This window comes from Chanos chanos, chromosome 15 (genome assembly GCF_902362185.1).
Source record: "Chanos chanos chromosome 15, fChaCha1.1, whole genome shotgun sequence".
Classification (NCBI taxonomy): Eukaryota; Metazoa; Chordata; class Actinopteri; order Gonorynchiformes; family Chanidae; genus Chanos; species Chanos chanos.
The window spans coordinates 20,230,187-20,255,682 of NC_044509.1; the positions used below are offsets into that span (position 1 = coordinate 20,230,187).

The 25,496-nt window shown below is 40.8% G+C and overlaps 2 long non-coding RNA genes across 3 annotated transcripts; both read right to left on the minus strand.

Annotated features, from left to right (window-relative positions):
- Nucleotides 1–8,728: 8,728 nt before the first annotated feature.
- On the minus strand, nt 8,729–18,266 carry LOC115828415 (uncharacterized). The gene is made up of 3 exons (XR_004025961.1): nt 18,191–18,266; nt 12,725–12,764; nt 8,729–9,720 (listed from the first exon to the last, which is right to left on the minus strand). It is a non-coding gene; the product is annotated as an uncharacterized LOC115828415 (long non-coding RNA).
- Nucleotides 18,267–19,535: 1,269 nt separating this feature from the next.
- On the minus strand, nt 19,536–25,011 carry LOC115828409 (uncharacterized). 2 transcript variants are annotated; one of them, XR_004025952.1, is made up of 9 exons: nt 24,487–24,822; nt 24,216–24,247; nt 23,090–23,220; nt 22,833–22,965; nt 22,273–22,598; nt 21,242–21,985; nt 20,725–21,066; nt 19,804–20,217; nt 19,536–19,639 (listed from the first exon to the last, which is right to left on the minus strand). It is a non-coding gene; the product is annotated as an uncharacterized LOC115828409 (long non-coding RNA). The 2 variants fall into 2 exon arrangements; XR_004025953.1 differs by lacking the exons at nt 24,216–24,247; nt 24,487–24,822 and adding an exon at nt 24,849–25,011 and having other exon boundaries at nt 21,242–22,598.
- Between the last annotated feature and the right edge of the window lie 485 nt (nt 25,012–25,496).

Consider the following 25,496-nt stretch of genomic DNA (forward strand, 5'->3'; position numbering starts at 1 on the left):
GCACATACAGACTCCGAGTTAAAGTAAAGGAGAGAGAAGATCACCTTATGTTTGTTGTGGTGTCCGATGGGCGTGACTGACTTTTGGGTGATGAGACTTGTGAGGACTTAGACCCAGTTAAAAGATTTTACTGTATCAACAGCTCCACTGATCAGAGCTATAGTATGGGTGTAATTGTGCAGAGATTTCCAGACGTCTTTAAAGGATTTGGTACTCTAGTCTAAAGAAAGAGTTAGACAGAATGGTGCCTCTAGGAGTGATAAAGAAAGTGGAAGAGCCCACAGAATGGGTGAATTCAATGGTCTGTGTCACAAAAGCAAATGGTGATTTCCACGTGTGCATGGACCCAAAAGATTTAAATTAGGGCTGAACGATTTGGGGAAATGATCTAATTGCGATTTTTCTGACAGATATTGTGATTGTGATTTGATTTGCGATATGAGTGCTTAAAGTCAAGCTTCGGTTCAATATTCACTGTGTAGTATATTTAAAACATGTGATGGAGCATTACCACATGAGATACCATCAAAATGTTAACTACTCTAGATTCTCTATATTCTAATATAAGGATGAGAACTTAAAGATATGAATTGCTTCCAACATGTGTTTATTACATTTTTGTAATTGGCATAAAACATAGACCAATGAGCGGAGGAGGCCATTGTTCCGCACCACGAATGTAACGCTTTCCTTAGGTTTCACGTGTTTGTTGCTGGTGGGCGTATACGCAGTCGCCTTGGGTCACTTCTGATTGGTGAACATGACTGGTACACGAGGAGCACGGCGATTGTGATTGGTGAGCATGACTGTCACACAAGGTGTACGGCATGAATTTGTAAAATCATTAACACGACAGTTTAAACCCTGGGTCAGACGCGCTGAACAATGAATTGCATGAATTGCAGCCTTTGCCATTTTGCTAATGGCATTGTTTCAAATCGCGATTTGTACATCAAACATAATGCAAACATGATCATATTCCTACAAATGAAGAACACGAAGTACAGCACAAAGTCACTGTGCCATGGGCCATATTATTGAGTGCATAGACGGTGTGTGTGTTTATGTAGACAACACTGTGCTATTGTAACGGGGTCAATCAGTTCTGTTATTGAATGTTAAATCCTGCATAAATGGGCTCAGTGACTTTTATGCTGTATTAGATACGTTGTGGGGAGCCCCCAGCAGGCAGTTACACTATTGCTGCGGTAGTTAGGGCAAATAGCGGGTCCACAATAAAAGTTATTAAAATCATATTTTAATCATCTTATAACATGTTCTGTATATAATTCTATATAAATAAAATGTATAAACTACACTAGAAATCGCGTTTTGGTGACGATTTAAAATCAATTGTAACTTTTAATTACTTTTGTCAGTTGACCTTAAAACTCCTTGATTACAATTTTAATGTGATGTAAATATATTTCATTTAGGCAGACCAAATTGTTTATGCCTTACTGACCCTTCTTGTGCAGGTAATCAATGTTGTTCACTATTGTATGTCTCATGTATATTTTAACTTTCATTCATTGTGTTATGACTAGTCAATGTAACGGCATTCCCATGCCTTTAGATGCAGTATCTTTTTATGGCCACTAGAGTGTAGTGTTTATCTTTAAATGAGAATTGTTTTACGTTAACGCTATTGAAAATGGATTGAGTTGTAATTTATATGCTGTATTGTCAGGACGTACAACGGCGCTGGACACAAGTGCGGACAACTGAGAGATTTTAATGATAAATGAAACAAACAGAAAGAGCCTCAACATAAACAGGGTTAACAGGAGGCTAGAAGAAAGAGTACAAACGGGTTAACAGATAGTCTTGGAACTTTGGCACACGAAACACAAGACGGCTCAGTAGACACGGGGAAAGCGTAGACTTCGCACTGACTAATCCGACGGAGATGTTTAAATAGTGAGGTGTACAATCGAACTAAAGTGAGGGCAGGCGTGCAGGAGGAGAGTGATCAGACCGGTGATTAGTAAACCGGTAACGCTGAGCGTGGAATGGCTCGAGGGAGGAGGCGAGGTTGTTACATGTATATTGCATATGTACCATCTTGATTTAATATTTGACTTTTCTAGATATATATGTAATCTCTCTATACAATCACAATATAGTAATATTATAATAAAAGATGTTTTATTGGGAGTTTTTCAATAACCAAGGCAATAATAATAATACTAATAAGTTTATTTAGAGCCCAATATCGCTATTTATAGTCTCAAAGGGTTTTATAATCAATTAGCATTTGGCATATCAAACTTAACATAAACTACATACACCATTGCTATATACCCATGTGCTCTAGTTAACAGCAAAATGGTTAACAAACATGCTTACACCATTCCCTAGTAAATAAACTGTAAACAACAAACACACACACACAACACAGTACTGAACAGTGTTTCTTTCTCAAACGTAAAACTCTTTAGCAAGACTCTTTGGATGAAACTGCAAAAGACAAAGCTCTGCAAAGGGTCCTAACAAATCTTAAGAAGAACTTTGCAGAACACTACAACTTTTAACATCTGAGTTCAATGCTGTTGTACGCTCAGTCAAACGGCAGAGCCGAATAAGGAGTTCATATTGTCAAACAGCTGCTTAAGGAGGTGACAGACAGTAAATCAGATCCTTCTTTAGCTCTGTTAAGTTACCGAGCTTCACCTGTGGGACATGGTGTGTCTCCTGCTGAACTTTTTTGAGTCATAAATTCCGCACCACCCTTCAAAAAACAACAACAAAAATCCCCCCACCACGCAAGAGGCAAAAAGCAAATGATGACTTTCTCTCTCTCTCTCTCTCTTTCTCTCTCTCCCTGTGGACTTGCAATCTTTATTCTCACTTATAAGTCCTGTTATACATTTAACTGAAGGCTATTGTTTCTGTACATCAATTAGACCTAAGTATCATTCCAATAATGTGTTTCGAAGTCCAGTCATTGAGGGAAAAAAAAAAGAATTATTTGTGTGTTTATTTTTCCCTCAACATTTCTGACACACTCAGCGGAATGTATGTGGTTGTTTTGTAGGGCTTTCTACAGGTCAGTATGATCAGTTTGAAGAGAAGCTGTCAGATCTCGGCTCTTGTTTATTCATGCAGCAAGGAGACAAGTCACACAACGACACAATCCAGCATCACAGTAGTGAGTTGTCTAATCTTTGTACTCTAGGGTTGACCTTTTTATGAACTAGAAAGCAAGCTGTATAATACGGGAGGGGCTTATTGGGTTTCACGTTCCTCATATGAAAATACAGAAATAGGAACTTGTCTATGACACCCCATAACATTTTTGCTGACTATTTGTTAATCACAAGGCATTTTCCTGTTATGGTCACACTAGCTCTGTCCTTATTTGACATACACCAGACCTTAGCTCAGCAATTCTCTAACCGTTTTCATTTAGCCTCTACCCAATGGGCACATGTAAGCATGAGATAAAGCAGTTTTCTTACAGAAGGAATAACACATTTTTCCAACAGGAACCCAAAAGGAAAGGGCCACACAGGTTCATAACAACTCAAGAGACCGGAGACGTGATTCCACCAAATGATAAATTTTATTACAATTTTATTTAAAACAAACAAATGGTCATCCCACCAATTAGTGGGGCAGTACACCTGCGGCACTGAACCTTACACACCAAACACAAGTATCTTCACACACTATCACACAAACAAACAAACAAACAAAAAAAACAGGCGCAGGGCTGGGGCTTACCGTCGCAGTAAGGGGCAAATTGAAGGGGGAAGGGGTCCTGAGGCTAAACACCACACGTGAATACAACGCAATCCAAATCAACACCCTAAGTGCTCTACAATAAAGGGGCCAGTGACGGGGCTCCACTACCTAGGGACTGGTCTGTCACCTGCTTGGGCCCAACAGCTCCAGTCCAACTACAGAAAAGAAGAAAATGAAAAAAAGACAGCAGTTGTCAAAACGACGCCTGTGTGTTAGACCAGAATAAACAATGGGTAACTGTAACTAAAAAACACACTAAATACACTAAACCAGGGGGTCAAACTCATTTTACTTCAGGGGCCACATATAGCGTAATTTGATCTTAAGTGGGCCGGATCAGTACTAATCTCAGATGGAGAGAGGTAATTGTTTAATGTGTTTGGGTGAGATCACTGTGAATGACTGGGGACGTTACTTTGTGACTCCTCCTTTAATTATTTGCCAGGGTGCACTGTCCATATTATTATCAAGACGCCGACGGGAATGTTCTTCAGGTTATCTGCTTCAACGAAGACGCAGTCCCCCGTATTAAAACTCTAGTGTATTTCCAGTCACTTTTCTTCGCCGTTAGGCCAGACAGTTGTCAGTAAACTGAACAGTAAATGGAAGCGCCGGCAACCCCACACTGATGTACTGTTCACCATAAAGCAAAATAAAACTAAAACTAGACGAACAGGACGGGTAACACAATAACACAAAAGGAAGAAATGTAAACCCTCCGTTCGAATAACCAAATACAAAAAAAATGGAGAAAATAAATAGAAACAAAGCAAACAAAATAAGGATAACCAGCGATTGCTTGGCCAGGTGCACGCCGGGATAACCAAAGTACAATCAATAATAATAATAATAATAATAACAATAATAATAATATTAATAATAATAATAATAATAATAAACAATAAAACACAGAAGACAAGAAAATAAATTCACCATAAAACCAACCAAACCAAAGAAAATGAAACACAAGTAACCAACGGGTTACATATCCATATTAATTGCTTGTATACAAACAAACTCAACAGCACAAACAGAACAGAGGAAAACAATCAGCAATTGCACCCAATATGACTGAAGGTTTTCTAGGTGTTGTCCTTTTTGGTAGCTTATTTCCAGTTTAAATTTTCATCAGTCTCTGCAATTTACACTGTACAGTTAATTATAACTTGCACTTGTCCGGCGCCCAAAAATATCACACTGTGTGTTTGAGGAATTTAAGCAAAATTTTCACATTTCACACCTTTTTGTCAAACTCTATCGGTACAATTTTTAATTCTTAAATGAGTAAATGATTATGTTCTCTCTCTCTCTCTCTCTCTCTAGACTTAATCTCGGTAATCTCACTGAACAGTCCTGTTCATCAATAGCCTCAGTTCTACAGTCAGTAAACTGCCCCCTGAGAACTGGACCTGAGTAACAATGACCTTCAGGATTCAGGAATGAAGCTTCTCTGTGTGGGACTGAAGAATCCACACTGTAAACTGGACATACTGAGGTCAGTATTAGCCAGGAACTTAAATACAGTGTTTAGAATAACTATGTTAATATTTCAATGAGACCAGCTCGTTGTATGGTTAGTAAAGTACTGTTGTGTGTGTGAAACATACTGATCATAAAAGTAGATGAATTTCCCCCAGTATCTGTAAGGCTAATGTTAGTAACTGGTCTGTGAGTTTAGCTAATGTGACAGTTTAGCAAAGTCAACACTTATGGGAAAACAGAGTGGGACCTTTACAATGAATCACACTTCATGGCTTGGCTTCAGCTCTGAGTTCAAACCCCTCGCACCTGAGAGAACTGGATCTGAGCTACAATCACCCAGGAGACTCAGGAGTGAAATTTATTGTATGTGAACGAAAGAAAGACAGAGAGTGAGTGAATAAAATAAGTAAAGTGGAAACCTGGTCAGAAAGGGGTTCAGGAAACGAGAGTTCAGATACAGATTCAGATTCAGACAACTTTATTGGTCCCATGAGGGGCAATTCATTTGCAGCTTACCCAGTCTACACTATACCATCCTGTTCCACATCATACCATATCATACCATACACTTATAATAACACACACACACAATATTCAAAAATACCACATGTTTACACCCCCAGTTCCTCCCAAACCATTACCCCAAATCTCATAAAAAGAGACAGAGTGAGACAATCTGTAACACACACTAAAGACAGGACGAGACAGAAAGACAGACGACACCATCTTACCTGAGATTTATTATGAAATAAATATAATATTTCATAATATAATAGTAATATAGCGACATAATACTCTCCATTTAGTATAAAACATACGCACATACACAGAGTTGAGAGTGTGTGATATGTTTTCTCCTCTAATTTCTCCTCTTCTCTGTAGATGCCTGTGATCTCACACTGGACCCAAACACAGCAAACACACTCCGCTCTCTGTCTGAGGGGAACAGAAAGGTGACACGTGTGGGACATACTCGAAGCAGTTTCATAATATAAAAAATATAAAGCTATATATAAAAATATACACCTAAATATAAATATTACCACAACTTGAAGTTGTCTGTCAATAAATATCAATAAATAAAAATGTGTACAAGGCAGAATCAGTCTAGGAACCTTCGGATTACCAGACAATTGCTGTACCTCCTGAAGCACTGTAACCTCAGCAAAAAAAAAAAAAAATCGGAATGCAAATACAAAGTACTCTATGTCAAATGCTTTTTTGGACAGCTGACCAATCACAAGTGGAGTAGTGAGACCTGTCGTCTATCATAACAACCACTAAAAATGGAGAAGGTAGCGGTGGAGAAGTTTACTGAGCGCAGTGAACTGTACGACATGACAGTCAAACTGCATCATAACATTCATCATAAAGAGGCTGTTTGGAGTCAAATTGATCGGATCCTAGGAGTGTCTGGTAAGTGTTTTTGTTTACTGCCTGTCATTGGCAAAACTAGTCTGTTAGCTGTTGTTGTTATGGCAACAAAAGACGCTCTGAACTGCTTTTTGGAATAAATGCTGCCAACCTTTCTTTCTACCTGAAAAAATGCTCTGGCCGACGTTTTTCAACAAAAAAGACCCTATGTGTGAACACTCTCTTAGACATTTCTACACTTACTATGCAACACACACTGTAGTCAAGCCTCTCAAAATACAACACACACGCGTGAGCCCAGTCTCTAGGCGTGACGTAGTGTTTTCCCTGCATGCCTCCAAACGTGTTTGTGCAACGTTACGATACACAACCAATCACCAGCATTACTAGATCTTGGTACAAGCATTCTGCATGCCTACTGGCACACTGACGCTGATAAGATTTACTTCTTAGGTATCGAAATTTGATTCCGAATGACAACGCATTTTTCAATACTCGATAGCATCAGAGCAATTCGGTCGGTGCCATAAAAGTATCGAAGTTTGTTACCCGGCCCTACACACACACTCTCTCTCTCCCTCTGCCTCCCTCTCTCTTTCTCTTTCTCTCCTCCTCTCCCTCCCTCTCTCTCTCATACACACAGTCTCTCTCTTTTGCACACACAGTCTCTCTCTCTTTTTCTCTCTCTCACACATACACACACAGTCTCTCTCTCTCCCTCTCTGACACACTCACACACACACATACACACACACACACACAAACAAACAAGCTCTCTCTCACCTACTAATCCTCCCTGCCTCTTTTTCTCACACACGTCCCCTCTCTCTCTTGCGCTAACACACACACACACACACTTATGTATACACTGTCTCTCTCTAACACGCATACACGTACACACACACACACACACACACACACACACACACACACACACACACACACACTTTCTTCCTTTCTCTCTCTCCCTCCCTTACATACACAATCTCTCTCTCTCTCTCATTCTCACACACACACACACACACACATACTCACTCATACACTCACTCACTCACACATATATGCACTCTCTCCCTCTGTCTCTTTCTGTCTCTTTCACAGACAATCTCTCTCATTCTCTCTCTCTCGCTCTCTCTCTCTCTCACACACACACACACCGATGTACACACTGCCTCTCTCTAACACAATCTGTTTTAATGAGATATAGATGAGTATGACTGATGACATATTTAGTACTGAATATTTCCTGACTGAGCTGATGAATTCTGGTTTATAAATGATTCTCTATCAGTTTACCTGCCCTGCTCTGTCACATACTGACATGAACTAACCAGTACCAGTGAGGAACCATTGGGCTTAGTGCAGTTAACCAGTATGGAGTTCTTTTAGTTGTTTTTGAGCAAATGGAAAAAAACTCAGTCTGTATAGACTGACAGACCATGACTCATCCAGTCTTCTTTCTCTCCTCTTCTCCTCTCACACGCTCCCTCTTTTCTCTCTTTCTCCTAAAGACTGTCAAACTCTTTCTCTCTTCTCATTACTCAGCACTGATGTTTACAGTCTGACAAGTTTTTATTTATCACTATTTTCCATATTCCACTAAAACCTGTGTATTTCACATTGTGTGTGAGAGACAGTGTGATTATTTAATATTATGTCTGAATCTGATCTTCAGTGTGTTCTGAGCTGCGACCATGTCAACAAGTAAAGCGAAGTAATCACTTCAGAAAAACGCAGCAAATCATTAATAAATGGTGGTGCATTTTACACTGTACAATAAGGCTCCCTTTTGGCAGTTATAAATGTTAGGATCTAATAAATAAATGGTCATAAAAATGAGATGGAGCTGAAAGTTTAACACGCTGACTGATAAAAAAAGAACATAAAGTCAACTAAGAGCAAGATCTGAGATTTACCAGAATGGATAGATGAAAAGTGCAGCAATAACTTTATCTTGCCAAATAGTGAGCCCACATTGAGATATGAAAAGTAACCCTAACCCTAAACTTGTTTATAAGTGTTGTATATAATTGTAATGATTTATAAAGTATTTACTGTGCTGTTCTCGCTACGTGTTTTATACAACCTGTATGTCAACGTGGATTAAACAGCCAGCCAAACTCGGTTTTCATGAGCCAGGAAGTGAGCGCCTTGCTCCTTTATTAACGTTCTTCAGGTGAGGCAGGTGAAAGTTTACAAGTGAAACTGCGATAAATAAAAACAGAAAAGACTTAGAACGTCTCTTAACTAGTTACCGTATGGCACAACTGACTACAAAACAGAATTACAAGCAAATGGTACATTAACGTGGTCATACATTAGTATACAAAGTTATCGTAAATTAGCATCGCTGCGACAACTGAATCGATTACTATCAATCTGCACACCATGTATCTAACAGTGCATATAGAAGAAACTCTAAGTTACTTACGCTTGTTAAATAAAGTACAAAACAACCAAACTTACAGACATTGCTTTCGAGGGTATTAAGAAAGTTCAAAACACAGGGGAAGCCTACACACGCGCACATCTATGCTCCATAGCAACATAGCACTTCCCTCTCTCACGATTCACAGCAAGTCTCTTACAACGTGTCAAAATAAAAGTCATTCGTGGATTCAATGTAGTGTGTCCATTTGAACAGCCACTGCATGAACTATAACCAATCATCATTGGCAACATACAAACCTCCTTCACCAACTTAAATCAGAGGGCAGAACATTTACAACCTAATTAATAACCTAATTAGAAACCATTTACAAATCCTTTATAAGGGTAGTCTTATTGTAAAGTCATACCGGAAGTCCTGCATGCTTTATGCCAACACGGGAAGCATGAAGTGTTTCGAATGTGGGGATATTGGGCACAAAAGACTCACCCACCTGCCCCCGTAAGGCTCAGATTAACGGAGACGCTCCTACAGGTCACAGTGTGGACGCATCAGGGCCCAGTCAAAATGATCCAGAAGCCGCTGATGTTCACACAGAGTGTGAGGTTGTTTTGAGCCCAGAGTGGCTTTTTCCTTTCCCCTCCCATCATGCCCGTCACGGTTCTTTGGGTTTAAGGTTGACATAACTCTGCTGCTGCTGTCTGGAAGCTCCACAGCTGAGGAATCCTCTGAATGGATGAAGACAGGAGAAAAAAAAACAAGCGAAATGATCAAGTAAAAAGAAAAGATCTGATCTACAGCCATCCTGAATGTTATTCTAACATTACCATGCATATAACACTGTTGAATCTGCAAATGATAACTTATGATGGTAAAAGATCACTCCTTATTCATTGACTTATCAGCGAGTAGCTCACGCCGATATATATCTGTCGTGCTCTATAAGTTGTCAACTTGGCATGACATAGGGAAAATAGTATTACGGTAAGTTTTCACAGCTGTGAATTTCGCGTGGGTGCAAAATTCACACTGATGTTGCGAAATTGATGCAAATTCATAGACGCCTGCAAAATTGAGATGGCGAATTTTCAACTTTATGCAAATGAGCACCGCAGGAGAACCGGTTAGCCTTAGGATTTTGGTGCTTCACATCAACATGATCTAGAAGTTGATACATTTACAGTGATACCACACTAAGGTGGGGATCACACTAAAAATAACTAGCAGGCAGACATTTATCTCGTTGCTATGCACTCACGTTCTTATCATTTCAAATGATCAGTTTCTATTAAGAATCTTACTGCTTTGATTGGTCAAAATGCCAGAAATGTTCCTAGTACTAAACACTAAAATGCCACTGAGGAGCCTTGTGTTTATGCTCTAAAAGTTGAACTAAATTCTACTTGGATCAGCTTACTATTTTTAAACAGTTAATATTCTAATTGAGGCAAAAACAGGATCTATGGACAAGGCTTAGGCGGCCATGGGTAGGACAGGTATTCCATTCATTACTTAATTCAAAGATCAGAGGAACTGCTGTTTTGATTTCTAAAAAGCTTCAGTTTACACCTGAAAATAATCCCTGATCATAATGGACAGTTCATCATTGTTTCTGGCAGACTCTTTCATATACCAGTCATATTAGTATGTGTATATGCCTCTAAATTTGATGATGCCAAATTTATGACCACACTTCTATCCTCTGTCCCAAATATAAATACACATTATTTAATTCTTGGAGGCGATATAAACTGGCCCCAGCTAGGAAACAGTACAAGCAACTGAGGAATTTATATGCTTTAGCAACTCAGATGAGACTAGTAAAATGATCTCCTCTTCTGCTTACCGCAATAGGCAACGCAGAAAGACAGAAGAGGATATAATTGATAAAATATCTGATATTGATAAGCAATATGCAATAAATCCTACTCCAGATTTGCCAGCTTAGAGCAGCCGATAACCCTGGAAGAAATATATGACAACATTAGGGAATTCACATGAGATTCGGTCTTAGACCGTGTGTTAGGTTTTTCCTCGTTTACTGTGGGCAGCCTTGGTCTAAAGGTTGGAGAACCGGGCTTGTGACCTGAGGGTTGCCGGTTTGATTCCTAGGCCCAACATCCATTGCTGCGTGCCCTTGAGCAAGGCACTTAACCCTAATCCTCCCCGGGTGCAGAGGAATGCTGCCCACTGCTCTTGCGTCTGTTGTGTGTTCACTACTGGTGTGTTGGATGGGTTAAATGCAGAGACAAATTCACTGTTCACAGTGTGTGCGTGCAATCATGGAAACTTAACTTCATATCCGTATTAGATAGATAGCGTGCATGCTTTCTTTCTAATTTCCTCCGTCAACACACCTCAACACTGGGATTTCTCTTCAGTGCACAGCTGCGTGCACACACACACACACACATACACATTTCCTCTCTCACTCTGGCATCCACTCCTCATGTAATCCTACACTGTATAACTTACACATTGCCTCACTACCTCTTATTGTCATTTGTGCCTTGATCATTCTATTTGCTGCTGATTATTGGTTGTCTGTCTCATAAAATTAATGCTTAATAATTTTATGAGACAGATTTATATGAGACTGAATTATATGAGACAGATTTGATAATCCCATTACACATGCATCTTTTGGTGCCCCCGTGTTAGGATTGCTATTGTACCTACACTATGAACTATTATTTTGAATGGTTCCACAGACCAGGTTTTTTATTTTAGCAAGGGGCAGAACTAAGGGTGAGGCTCCTAGCATGCCACATTGTCAAAGCTGTTTATTTACCTTACCACAATTAAAAAGCGAGTAATATACATCAAATAAACCCTCTGGAGTCGGTCATCCCACAGGTGGCATGAAACAGATATTTCACTCTTCGAAAGCTCTGTGAATTCTTGTCTCAGAAACGTAAAACACACATCCTCCGAAACCTTCAGCTGTCTACTCTACAATGTACATTGTTAGAAAGTGGATTTATTTTGTAGAACTGTGTGAGGGAAATAAAAACAACAACAATCACCTCTCAGTCTCTGAGTCAGAAAGCAGCTCCCCAGATAGCAAGCATACATTTGCCCAACGTTGGAACCACGGCTTGACAAACGCGACATGACATTGATTACTGACTTTGGGCCAATGTCATTTTGGCCATCGGGGTACCTATTTCTGGTTAGCAAGACACTGGCTTATATCCAAAGGCCGACGTATTTTGTTGTTATCCATTTGATGAATACACAGTAATGTAGACTACGCAAATTAATAATGAACAGATCATCATGTCATGTTATCCTGTGCAATGGCTAATTCTTCAAGACATGCCTATTCGTGAGCTGTAAGGTCTATACCAACATAATAGGGTTATGCCATAACCAGAGGAAATTATTGCTGATAACCAATTTATTAATTGATAAACATGTCTTAACCAACTGAAACAGATAGGCTACAAGTTAATATAGATATCATCAATATTTACAGGAGTGTATAAATAAGCGAATGGATGAATAAATGAATAAATAAGGAGAGAGAGAGAGAGAGAGAGAGAGAGAGAGAGAGAGAGAGAGCAAGTAGTCTTCAGTAACAGTAATGTCTTCAGGGACCAGATTATAGTGGAAAAATACAAAAATAGGATAGATCAATGTATAGGCTATAGGCTACATATTCAAAGACCAATGGAAAAAGACTTGCATGTAGGCTGGTTGCCATGTGTGCTCGAATTTCTTCCTACTTACTCGGAATCGCTCAAACTGAAATACACCGGCGTTTGACCACCTGTGGAGAAAAGGAGATACACAGCCATTTAGTGACAGATCGAGTGCGAGACGCGTTACGTGAGCATATTCCCATTCAAGAGCATGTCACTGTGGAAACTATGAGGTAAGAAAGTTTTTAATTCTTTCATTGATTGTTTAGTCAGTTGTTTCATTTCCGCTGACCGTTAGGCCTGCAATGTTTAAACTGGTTATGCAGTATGAAAACGCATTGGCGGCACTGACTTGTCTTTGTAAACGAAATGTTACTCCAGGTATAGTCGTGGCAAATGTAAATGCGATTAAATGAATGTTCATTTTCATTTCGAAGCAAAATGATTCAAATAAATTTGAGGATTGCTCTGCACTTTGAATATTTCCTTGGTAGTGTATGTGACACCTACTGCGTGAGCCAGAACTCACACCGTGTGAAAAGTGGTTTATCTGGAAATATCCGGACAAAGTAAACTTCCACCAAACCTGCTGTTTGCCGGAGGTATTCGGATGCCTGCAGAACTTTGTTATGGGGACCTGCAAACTCACGCAAATGTCTGAATACAGCTGTTAGGCGGAGGTTTTCAGGCATCCGCGTGACCACAGTCGTTAGCTGATGGCTTGGCCTTTCAAATGCCAATAACAGTCAGGGTTCTGGATGGTATAGGGTGACGCCACCCGCAAAGCAACACATTAAAGAGACAGAGAGACATACGGGGAAAACACACCAGACAGGGGAGGAAACAGCACCACACACAGGCAGGGGGAGAAAAACAACAGCACACAAGATAATACCCATTTATGACTCATGGCCATAACACCAGATGTAAACAGACCAAATGGGGAACAAGTAGTAAGTTTGTGTGGGACAATGTGGGACATGTTACCAATGCTGAGAGATAACGTAAAACTTAGATATAATGTCAGTCTAACTGAACAAGAAACACTTGTATTGACAGACATCATACAGCTCAAGTCTTTCAAGTTAAACCCCCTGACCAAACCCAACTATAAGAATAAATAAGGCTCAAAATAAAATATTACATAAAATAAAACAATTTCAATGCAAATCTTTATATCAAGCCAAAATCTCTATTGGATGAGTAGCATGGTCAGAAGGGATAAAAGAACTTTTCTTTTTGACCATGATGTCAGCTGACAGCGCTTACCTTCATATCTGTAAAGTTTTACTAAGTTTGGGTTTTGTGTCGTGGCAAAGAAATTCGTCGGCCCCACAGCTGCACAGTTTGATTGACAGCCGCCACAGCCTCTTGTTAACCGCCCTCAATGCTCTCTTCTCAGCCATTTGGTGCAAGCAAGGCTTTTAAAAAAACTTGGCTATGTTGCATTTTACTGCTTTTGATGTAGCAGTATCAAATAGATTAGAAACTAGGCCGCAACGGCATAAGCGGCTCATGTGCCGGGCGGGTAAAAGAATGGATCCATTTTTTTTTTTTTTTTATTTCTGACAGTTAAAAACCAAACGACCAATGAAAGTGCGGGACATTATCTCAGATTGACGGATGTGGGACAAAGGGTACAGGAGTTTCGTTTAAAAGTTTAAAGGGTACAGGAGTTTTTGTTGTTGTGGTTGTTGTTGTTGTTCCTCGCTTGTTTGGAATGTTTCTCCTCAGTACGAGGACGCGCCCCGTTTTCAAACCACCCACTCAGAAGGATTACAGAAGTTGTACTCCGTATTCTGTTGATAGTGTGCATTTTGAAGATGGCTTGCAAAAGAACACTTGAGCTTTCGAACAGACAGCGGAGTGGAGAGGCTATTCATGCGCCGGGAAGATCCGATTATTCCAGCGCCGAGTCCAAACGAAAACAAACGACTGGTGTTCCCGTTAAATGCATTTTTTAAGAAGATGTCTGAACAGCAGTAAACGTTCATGGAGAATGTTATTCGGCGGTTGGACAGGATGGAGTCCCATCAAAGAGGCGCAAGAGGAGTCTGCCTAAAAAAGAAGACGAGCGGGGAATAACTCTGTTTTGGTAAGTTTATTTCTGTAGCCTTCTGGCTTTTGTCTTTGACTGCCGCACATTCTGACGCATTCACATTTCTTTATCTGATTTATCCCTTGATGTGGTTGAATTTAACTCTTGTACTAATTTTGCTTCTATAGGAAGCTGTGCGGAGAATGCATAATGCTGAAAACAACACGCACAGATATGATCCACAGACAAGGTAAGACAATGTGTCTTGTTGGTAGGCTATATCATCGCGATTGTTTCATAGCAGTGCCTGGAATTCTAAACAAACTTTTAATCAATCTTCCTTTCTTCTCCACTTTTTTTTCTCTCTCTCTAGTATCCCGCAAGACCTATTGAGACTATTCGAAAGAGTTACAGGATGAACCAAGAGGGGAATCTAGAGAACAAAGAGACGTGTTTTGCAGCTGCACAAGGCCAGAGTTGGTGTTCTTCAAACTGAGGAAGAGGCTGCCATATGGAAGACCGCATCAGTAGATATAACTTCCGAAGAGGAGGTCTGCACTGTGTGAGGTGCTACAGAATTGACTGGACAAAGACCAAAAATATGTTGTGAATCACAATAATATAAACCATATGAAATCATGTCTGGGGACACACAATGGACCAATGGGGAAGAGTTTTAGAGGAGGGGCAAGACATTGCTCCACCAATCCAAAGTAAGATTTTTGACCAGTTGCAGGATACCTGGTGGCCCGAGGCGTGAAGTGCAAATGTTCCCTTGCAAGCACCCCCAAGGGATTATTCACCATGGCAACTAAGGGCTCTAGGCAGACCCCCAAGCCTGGTACATATTCAGGAGTATCCCATGCCGTGTAACAGAGCTGCAGACTGCCAGATAAAGACGATTATCTGTGGAGTATCCGGGAATAAACAGGAGTATTCCAGTCTGGATACACCTCTTTTCACGCGGTGTCATTTAATTATGCTTATATGGCAGCTGCTTACTTATTAAAGTATTTATTTATTGTAAACAAACTTCTACACAGACTGGCCTACTACACTTTCGTCAATGTAGCTCAGAAACTGGCCTAGCGCTTCCTTTTTTTTGCACTAATTTGTCAATCACACCTGATAGCAGCGCCATGTTTTTCCCATAGATATAGAAATGTTTGTTTCTATTATCTGTGGTTTTTCCCATTCTAAGCATCCAGTGTTTGGGGTTAGGTGGACAAAGCGGTAGGTGGACACAGGCCCCTATAACCATACTCTGTATATCAAGACCTACAGATAAAAACAAAGATGTCATTTAAAAATTCTTTATAAAATGTTAATTGTTGAAGATGCATGATATACACAAATGGTTAAACTTTAAAAACCACTAAAGTAGTGGGTGACCAATAGTGTAGATTAGGGGTGCAACGGTACACAGGAGTCACGGTTCAGTTCGCACCACGATTTGGACATCATGGTTCGGTATGAGGTCGGTACAGCGGGAAAAGAGCAACAAAAACCTCAAAATGCATAAGGCTAGGTTTCTGTCATTTATTTTGAACAGACAGTAGTGCAAGTTACAGTTTGTTCCACCTAGTGTTGTATAGTATAGAATGGAAATCAAGATTTTCCTTGTCCTTTCGAATTCTCTGAGATGAATGTGCTATGGAAACATTGTCAACGTATGAAAACATGAATTTTCCTCCTTCAGCCGTTAGATCGATTGGAAGAAAACAAAGCTTACTACAGCCCGCTCTGACCTTCTGTGTGTTTGCCACGTCACAACTGTACATGTCCGCCTACAGCAGTCGTAGGCTATTGACAGCCAGCATTGCCTTAAGAAATGCGGTTTACTTCTTCCTACAATGTACCAGTAAACAAGGACATAAGTCGTCGTATGTTTGCACCACAACCAGATCCCAAATCTGCGAGAGAAGAGAAGAAACCAACTATGAGACAGTGAAATGAGAGACTCACACTTGTGAAATTGGTTCCACTCTGTTGGGCATACAAAACAGTGCTGGGGGTGGTTCTGATGGGGGGAAGAATGGAAAGAATGGAGAGGGAAGGACGAGAAGAAAAGCAATCTGTTTTTCTTCATGACTGAGTGCATGAAGTGGTTAAAACATAAAACAACACTGGTGGGGGAAAATAACCCCACACCCACTCTGGTCTCCTTATGTCTCTGGCTACAGCATGAGATCCTGTTGAACAGAAGAAACAGCAGCAGTCTTAGCCGACAAAGGGCACAGTGATAACTGGGAGTGTGTGAGGCAACAGCGAGTGTGCAAGGGTCAGAGAAGCAGGGTACAAAAGCCCACTTGGAAAAAGGAAGCAAGAAAAAAAAAAAAGAAGATGGAGTGTGGTTCTCTGGGTAATTGCTTAGTGTAAGGAATCTTTTGTTATTCCAAACTCTCCCCAGCTTGGTTTGGGACGAATCTAATTTCCTTTTTTGCCCCAAGAACTAGTATCACAATATTTGGAATGAGATTAAAAGCAAAGGCAAATGAAAATATACAAAAAAAGTGTCTCTCATACCACAGATCATTTTGTGGCAGAAAATATTTTAGCAGTGGAATGGTTGAATTTGCTTGTGTCATGGTGGCAGCGAAATATCTGCTGACGGTATTTTATACAGGAGTTGAGTTAAGGTAAATTAACGAGTTTGGCGCTCAGTGAGGGCATGAATGTAGTGTGGTCAGTGGCTATACTCAATACAGCTGATGTTTTGCTCTTCAAAAAGTTGAGGTGTACTTTCCACGGCATCTTGCCCAAACGTATCATCTGTCTATTTCTCATCCCCATTGAATTTCACATTATAAACTTTACATCCGATATGGGTTACCGCTGTCTAAAACAGCTGTGAACGATGGCGAAATCTAATCTTGCGAGATTTGCTGTAACAAAGAAGTGAAGGCAGAAGCTTATCCTTGAACTCAGCAAATAAAGTAACTGCTGCATTCTCCACTCCCATGATCAGGCAGGAGGGATGAAACACATCGCAGCTCTCCCGACGCCAAGCCAGACAAAGTGAATGTCAAAAGAATAAACAAAAACAAACACAAAAACCGAGCCTAGCTGAAAATGCTGAAATAATCAAGAATTTATTTAAAAGAAACCGTTGTCTGTGCAACGAAAGACACAAACGCTATCTCACGGGTTCTCAAAAGACTTCCATTCCTCACCAGACATGCAAACATGCCTCAAACACTGTCAAGTTTAATAAACCAATCAATGATCTAACGAGTTAAGGTCCCATTTGTTTTTTAAAAACTGAAATCTGGTAGATCGACAGAATGACTGCGTGTGTGCTGACGATTCATGTGTGATCTCACCACGGACTGCAAGCCCAAATTTTTAGTCATTACTTATGAGCAAGACAAGTAATATTTCATGGGATCTTGATTAAAATGGATTGCATATCTTATTTCAGGAAGCCATGCCTGTGTTGGAGGTATAAGCACTGACTTGTGGACCTCATAGAAAAAAAACAAAAAAAGCCTCAGTGTATGGAACATAATGACTCACCTGGTCCAAATGAGGCGATGGACGGGTGGGTTGGCATTGGTATGACAGTCATCACTAACCACCATCACATCTGGAGCACCTGAAACAAGTAACATTAGAAAATGCTCCATGAACATTCTAGAACCAGCCAGTTAAGTTCTCTGCCCACCCAGTTCCTATGTCATTCAAAACAATGAAAAGAAGCAAGAAAGAACATTTTTGACTTTGTGTTTACCATTGTTTGTATTTAATGAAAGCCTCTGTATATGCATTAGCCTTAACAAAAGGTAGTCAGTCTATGTCAAGTAACACCTTGTAAAATGAAAATAAAGAATGCAATGTAAGTATAAAAGTTAATGTTACTATCCCAAAGCATTGTGGGTAATATAGTTCCCTTATGCGTCACAGACTTACAGGTTTACTCCGTATCCTTCAATAAATTTAATTAGAACACTCATTCACTTACTCATTATCTAAGCCGCTTATCCTAGTTAGGGTCACAGGGGGTGCTGGAGCCTATCCCAGTGCTCATAGGCAGGGAAACACCCTGGAGAGGTCGCCAGTCCATTGCAGAGCAGACACACAAACAAAAACAAAAACAAACACACCTAGGGGCAATTACGTGTCTCCAACTCACCTAAGCTGCATGTCTTTGGAAACGGGAGCTCCTGGAGGAAACCCACAGGGAAAACATACAAACACAGACCCTGGCCACGCAGCCAGGGAACCCTACTCAGAACCTTCTTGCTGTGAGGCGGCGCGGACTTGGAACGGAGCTGTGAGTCTGTCTGTTCTGGATTCAGCCTTGTCTTCAGGCAATCTAAGAACCTGATGACATTCTTTTTGCAGTTAAGGAGCTACAGACCTCAAACTACTATTTTAAATGATTCCAAGCAAGTCCTTAAAAACATACCCAAGAATGCATGTCCAATAGAGAGAGGAGGTGACAAGGAGGGTAGCTGGCATAGACATTGAGGTTTTGGCTGTTATTTTGTGCTAACCTCTGACCTTTGAGTTATTTTAGGGAGTTATTGTATATGATTTCAAGCAAGTCCTTGAACATATGCACAAGAAAACATATGTATTGGACACATGTATTGGGGTCCAGTGCTGACACTGCTGCCCATGCTGGTGGTTGGCCTGGCCCCACCCAAGCCTGGACCAGGGAGAGGGCAAGGTCTTGGCTCTGATTCATTTTTAATAAATATTAAGGAATAACTGCAATTCCTTGACTCTGTTCGGGCGTCTCTTTTTTGGGCTTGGATGTCACCTTCTTCTTGGACACTTTAGGTGGTGCAGCAGCGACAGCCACTTGTGCCATTTTGAACTCACTGGTTCTCTCGCTTGAAATCCATTCGACCTTTTGATAGAGTCAAAGTTTCCATTGCTCTTGACAGGTGATGCAGTAGTTCCTCTCCGGTCCCATTTGCAGCTGCCTTGATGATCTCAGTATAGACATCTGTGAAACAGCTGCAAAGGAATTACAGAAACAGGAACAATAAGTGTACCTATATACATTAGATAAATGATAAGCAACAGAAAACAAACAAGACTTCATATCAGTCATCCACATTATTCTCACAGTAAAATAATGACACAAATCAACGACATGTTCAGTTGGTTAAGACCCCAACCTGAGGGGGCGCCGAACCGGAGCCAGTGACTCGACTTCCTTTGGTGCTCCAAGAGAGTGGTATCCCCCAATGCACCAACATCTCCCTTAAGTTTTTTGGCCTCTGGCTGAGCTCGCCGCTGAGTTCACATCTGAGTTCTGCCTGCATCTACCCACTCCAGTATTTTCTCTTGGAGTAGGGCAACTGCAATGAGATGCGAGTGCCAACTTTGAAGAAATGTTTCGTACTCGACTTTGTTTCCTTGGCTGGTGCTGTGGAGCCCCGTAGGGCTGGAAGTGGCGGAGCCCCAGGATGACGGCAAGCAGCTCTTGGCGGGTGATGCAGTAGTTCCTCTTTGGTCCAATCTGCAGCAGCCTTGATAAAGTTTCACTGATGTCTATATTGAGTTTGTCAACTTTTTAGGTCCTTCAGCATCTGGAGAGACAATAGTGCAATTCTTTCATTCTGGAATGTTCTGCTTTACCCATTTCAACGCTTCAGGTTCTGCAGATTATACACTGCGATGTCAAAAAACCCTGTATCTGAGAGGCATGCAGGTCCATGATGATGATGAGGTCTGCCCCGGACACAGAGTATGTTGGCCACCAGGGTTTAGGACCTGATAAATGCGCATGGTATATTCTGCTAAGATGGTTTGCTTCATATCATCCATCCTTCATCCACATAGTGACTGCTACTCTACTGGGTAAAGACCCCAAGCTGAGGGGGAGCTGAACCGGGGCCCAACAGAGGGCCCCAGTGAACTGACTTTCTCTGGCACTCCCAGAGACTGGTACCCTACGACAAGAGATTCAACAGGAGCTACGTATTTGAACAACTACAAACTACATGCTGCAAACTTTTATTTTAAATGATCAAGCAAGTCCTTAAAAATATACACAAGAATACATTACAGAATGAAAAGTAAAGGGAATCATTTACCTGGTTTTACACACCGCCTGTGAACAGGCCTTTGGAACCGGCTTCCGCAGGGTCAGCAGCATCTCCTTGAATGACTGGACTTGGAACGGAGCTGTGAGTCTGTCTGTTCTAGATTCAGCCTTGTCTTCAGGCAATCTAAGAACCTGATGACATTCTTTTTGCAGTTAAGAACAGGGGGAGCACTCATGTCTGTGCGCTGTAGGCTGGTCAGTTAATCTCAGGTCTCTGTGCCCTGTGTACTTTTTAAAGTCCACAAGGAGCTTGGCATCATCATGAAACTTCTCACACAGGCCCACCTCTTTAATCTTGCTCTGCACGGAGTGGGTCATGTCTGAAGGATATCTGTAAAAAACAAAACAGCAAAAAAAAAAAGAATGACATTATAAAGAAGAAAACATTGTTTGGAGTCCAAAATCATCCATCTGTTATGTCCAAGTTGAATGTGTGTTAACAACACAAAATAAAAATAAAATAAAATAAAACCAAACCAAAAAACAGCTGAAATGGAACTATTTACAAAGCCTTGTGAGGAACAGTTCACAGGGAGGGGAGGGGGGCATAAAAAGAGGAGCTCTTTCCATGGTGTCCTTTCCTTTCAATAGAACAATGAACAACAAGGAATTACAAAAACACGAAGAAAAAATGTAACTATATACAGTAAATGAATGATAAACAACTAGTAATAATAAACTAGTCCGTGTTGCTCCAGCTCGGTTTGGTCCTCCCCTGCACCGGTAGTTGTACCCTGCTATGGCACAGACTAACAAACACATGGAGAGAGGAAACCATGGAGGGAGACAAGACAATGAACACAAACACAAAAAGACATTTAAACCAAGCGCTGAGTACAATACAGACGGGAACAAACATGATAAAGACGGTAACTGTAAAGACAACGACAGCCGAAGCGATAACGTGAATTGGAAATGTTTGTGTGCATGAAACCGGGTAATCTGCTGCTTGCTTCGAGTGTGTACCCTCGAAGCTAGCGCGATATTTTAGTGAAATGTGCGTTAGTGATATGTATGTAAAGATGTACCGGCAACGGGTCACAAACACGAATGAATGAATGAATGAATGAATGAATGCTGTGGAACTATGGGGTAAGGTGGGGAAAAGGATACCACTCGAGGCCTTAGACAGAGCTCTCTGTCACACATTCCCTAATTCAATAACAAACGGGGAAAAAAAGCCTTGTGATGTCCAAAGAATAAGACACAGGGTGAACTATATACAGAAATACCGCCTCCTCCTCCTGGACCTACACAAAAAAGACAAGGAAAGCTTTTGTGAACAATGAAGCTACTGAAATGAATATGAGACAAAGTAATAAATATTTGTCATTAATTTCTCATTATTTTTTCTGTGAAAAGAAACCATATATATCTGTATGTCCCCTAACTATTTCTTGTATTCTTGCGTATATATTTAAGGACGTGATTGAAATCATTTAAAATAGCACTTTATAATATGCAGTTCATAGTAGTTCAAATACACAGCACCCCCTGAGTGTATTTTTGTAGATTAAAAGTTGTGGAACTCCACCACCTTGGCGGTGACGCGGGACAAAGCCGTAAAGCGTGCCGCAGCTGGTGACGGCGCTCTGCTTCGCAGGGGGAGCGGGCCCAGCGGGAGCCGGGCTCTGTCTCGGGCCCCAGCGACACGCCTTCCATCGGTGCTTTGAGAGAGTGGAGTTCTCCGAGGGACCGACAGCCACCTTCGCCCTCTGGCCCTTCCTGGCCGAACCGGAGCTGGGCCCCCCGGGGAGACAGCGTGCGCTAACTCTCCTCACGGCCGAACACGCTCTGGCTGGTGGAGGTGGAGCTCCGCCTGCGTCTCTGCCCACTCCAGTATTTCCTCTTGGAGTAGGTCAGCTGGAGGAACACAGTGGAATTTACATAGTTACATACGGTTTATTTTCAAAGAGAAACGATGGCAAATGAATGACATACATACAACATTTTCCTTAATTCAAGTGGGAGAAATGCATGACATATGAAACGTTAAGAAATAATAATAAAAAAAAAAAAAAATTGAAAAAACACATGAAATAGAACTATTTACTTTATGATGAACAAAGAATTTAAGACACAAGTTGAACTATATACAGAAATACTGCCTCCTCCTCCTGGCTGGGCACATCAGCCTGACGACATAACCACACTGCGTTAGGATCTGTAGGATCGTAGGCCTCCGGATAACATTTTACCCCATGCACACGGGACGGACCAGTGGTCATGACTTGATTTTGGGATATGACGATGAATGCAGAAAAACAATGCAGAAACATAATGACAAATTAATGCCATACATACAATACATGCCTTAATTCATGTGGATGAAATTCATGACAAAAGGAGCCTACTCATGCGGCCAGCCCGGGTCCAGGCCCAGGCCCATTCCTTGGAAGGTCTTCCTGTTGACGCCATAGTCAAGCTTCAGACCCGTATCCACTTTGATGTCCTGCACTGCCTTGAAGAGGATGCCATCCATGTCCTTTCCATCAAAAACAGGAATAAATCTAACTATACACATGAAATAAATGATAAACAACATGTAATGTGGTGGTCTCTTCTCTAATTGATAACTCAACTACGGGCACAGCACAGTTAAAACCACGTCTCTAGGTTCGGGAAGGAGGATAGTAAGCGGGCAGAAAAGCACAACAAGAATATGGTTTGGTAGAAAACAGGTAAGTATGTATTAAAGGAAAAGATATATATTCACTTCTAAGCATGAATTGCATAACAGGTTACAGAACTGACAATGAGGCCTCAGGGAACAAACACCAACAAACAAACAAATAAATAAATAAATACAAAAGAATAACTCTTATCTGTCCCACAGTTGCTACCTGGGTAGGCTTCTTTGCTGTAGGCACAAGTCCAAGTATATGCGGAAATGTATATGTGGTTGTGTGTGGGGAAAAAAAAGATAAAGTAGCAATGCACTAGCTGTCTGACTCTCTTAGCTGATGGAAGGCGCCTGACGACAGGATCTCCTCACATAAATTCACGCTGCAGCGTACATTTAAAAAAATCTGCATTTTTTCATGACAAAAAAAAAAATTCACACACAGTGTAACATTGAGAGCAGGGTATCCAACTACACATTCAAAAGGATCTGTTACACTAGCATACCTATGCATGCATGCATGACTAGCGAATTTTCTAGCATAGCACAAGAAAAGAAACAACTCACCGGAGTGTCGCTCAACAAACGCAGACGTGGGAAAAGTTACTCTACACGTTGCTCTAACACAGAGTTATTGTGAATTATGAAATAAAAATTGAGTGGATCGATTGAATGTCTCCTGTATGTGTACTGTGCTGCTTTTTTTTCGGAAGTGCGCCCTCTGAAGGAACTGTCTATAACTGGTTTATAGAGTATGGGATTAATTCATTTGAGCTACAAACGTAAAACAAACAATTTGGGGACATGCAGATACATACAGTATACACATCAGCACATGGATTTACGTAGGTACATACCTTTCATGGAGGCGATTGATGTGGGTCTGCAACTAACAAAAATTGATAATCGATTAATCTGTAAATTATTTCTTCCATTCCGGACAAAAACAAATGGTATTTCCATCATTTTCTTTAAAAAAAAAAAAAAAACCAAAATGTTAGCTGTTCCGCTGACCTTAGCGAGCTAGTGAAATACACTTCTCGCAATATTGAAGTAAATTTGACTTAATATACCATTCAGGCTGGATCGCGAGTAAACAGTGGTTATCGGATAAAGGAGAAGAACTACCTGCTGTGGGACGAACGATTCCTCACTTCAAAACGCAACGCATGCCATGGGTCTAACCCAGGATCGAGTGATTCTATGATCAGACCCTTAGGGGAGCTCAGCCCTCCGCCCTCTCAGCACATGAGAATGTCATGCACACACTATTACTTGCAAAAGTGTTGACGCTATTCACACAGTGAAACTATAACGCTGTGTCCACACTAATCCGGAGGAATCTGAAAACGCAAATTATTGGAACTATTTCCAGAGCCTTGTGATGAACAAAGAATTTAAGACACATGGTGAACTATATACAGGAATCAAACAATATTGAGGAGTTTCCATATGCTATTAGTAGCCAAATTAAACTGGCAAGGGTTTACCTGATCCATACGGTGAGCGGTTACAGAGCATTTGTGGTCATGGAAAGTCTTAACGGAAAGGAAAACCATGAACGGAAAAGAAAGCTGGGCAGATCTGATATCTGTTTGGGCTTCCAAAAATGCCTGAAAGCAACAAAGAAAAATCTCTCTCTTTGGTTCACAATGAACAGGTAAACATCACTTCCCTTCCTTTCCTTTTAATCAGGTAGAGACGGAGCGCATTTAGGCCACGCTCACGGCGTGGGCGAAGACAATGCTGCATTTTCCATTGATTTGCATTGCACAGGTCTCTTTACTGTCTTAAAACTAAAATCGCAACCATGCTACACAGCTGTTCCCTAGTGGGTTGCACGCTAATGGCAGTGCCAGTAATATGTAATACTAGGCTTACAGTTAGACTTGAGCATTTGATCTTACATGACAATATGACAAGTTCATGCGACATTGATTCAGACTGATAGAGAACATCGAGGGTAATGGTAATAGTAGTGCAAATAATATGTTGCTTAATAGTAGGTCAAAGACTTGAGCATTTTAATCACAGCGTTAGCTAGTCTTGAGATCTCCACCTGTTTATGTCATTATTATGAAGTAACGAAACTTTGTTTTCTCGAGATTTTTGGAGATCTCTAATTAATAATGTCATTA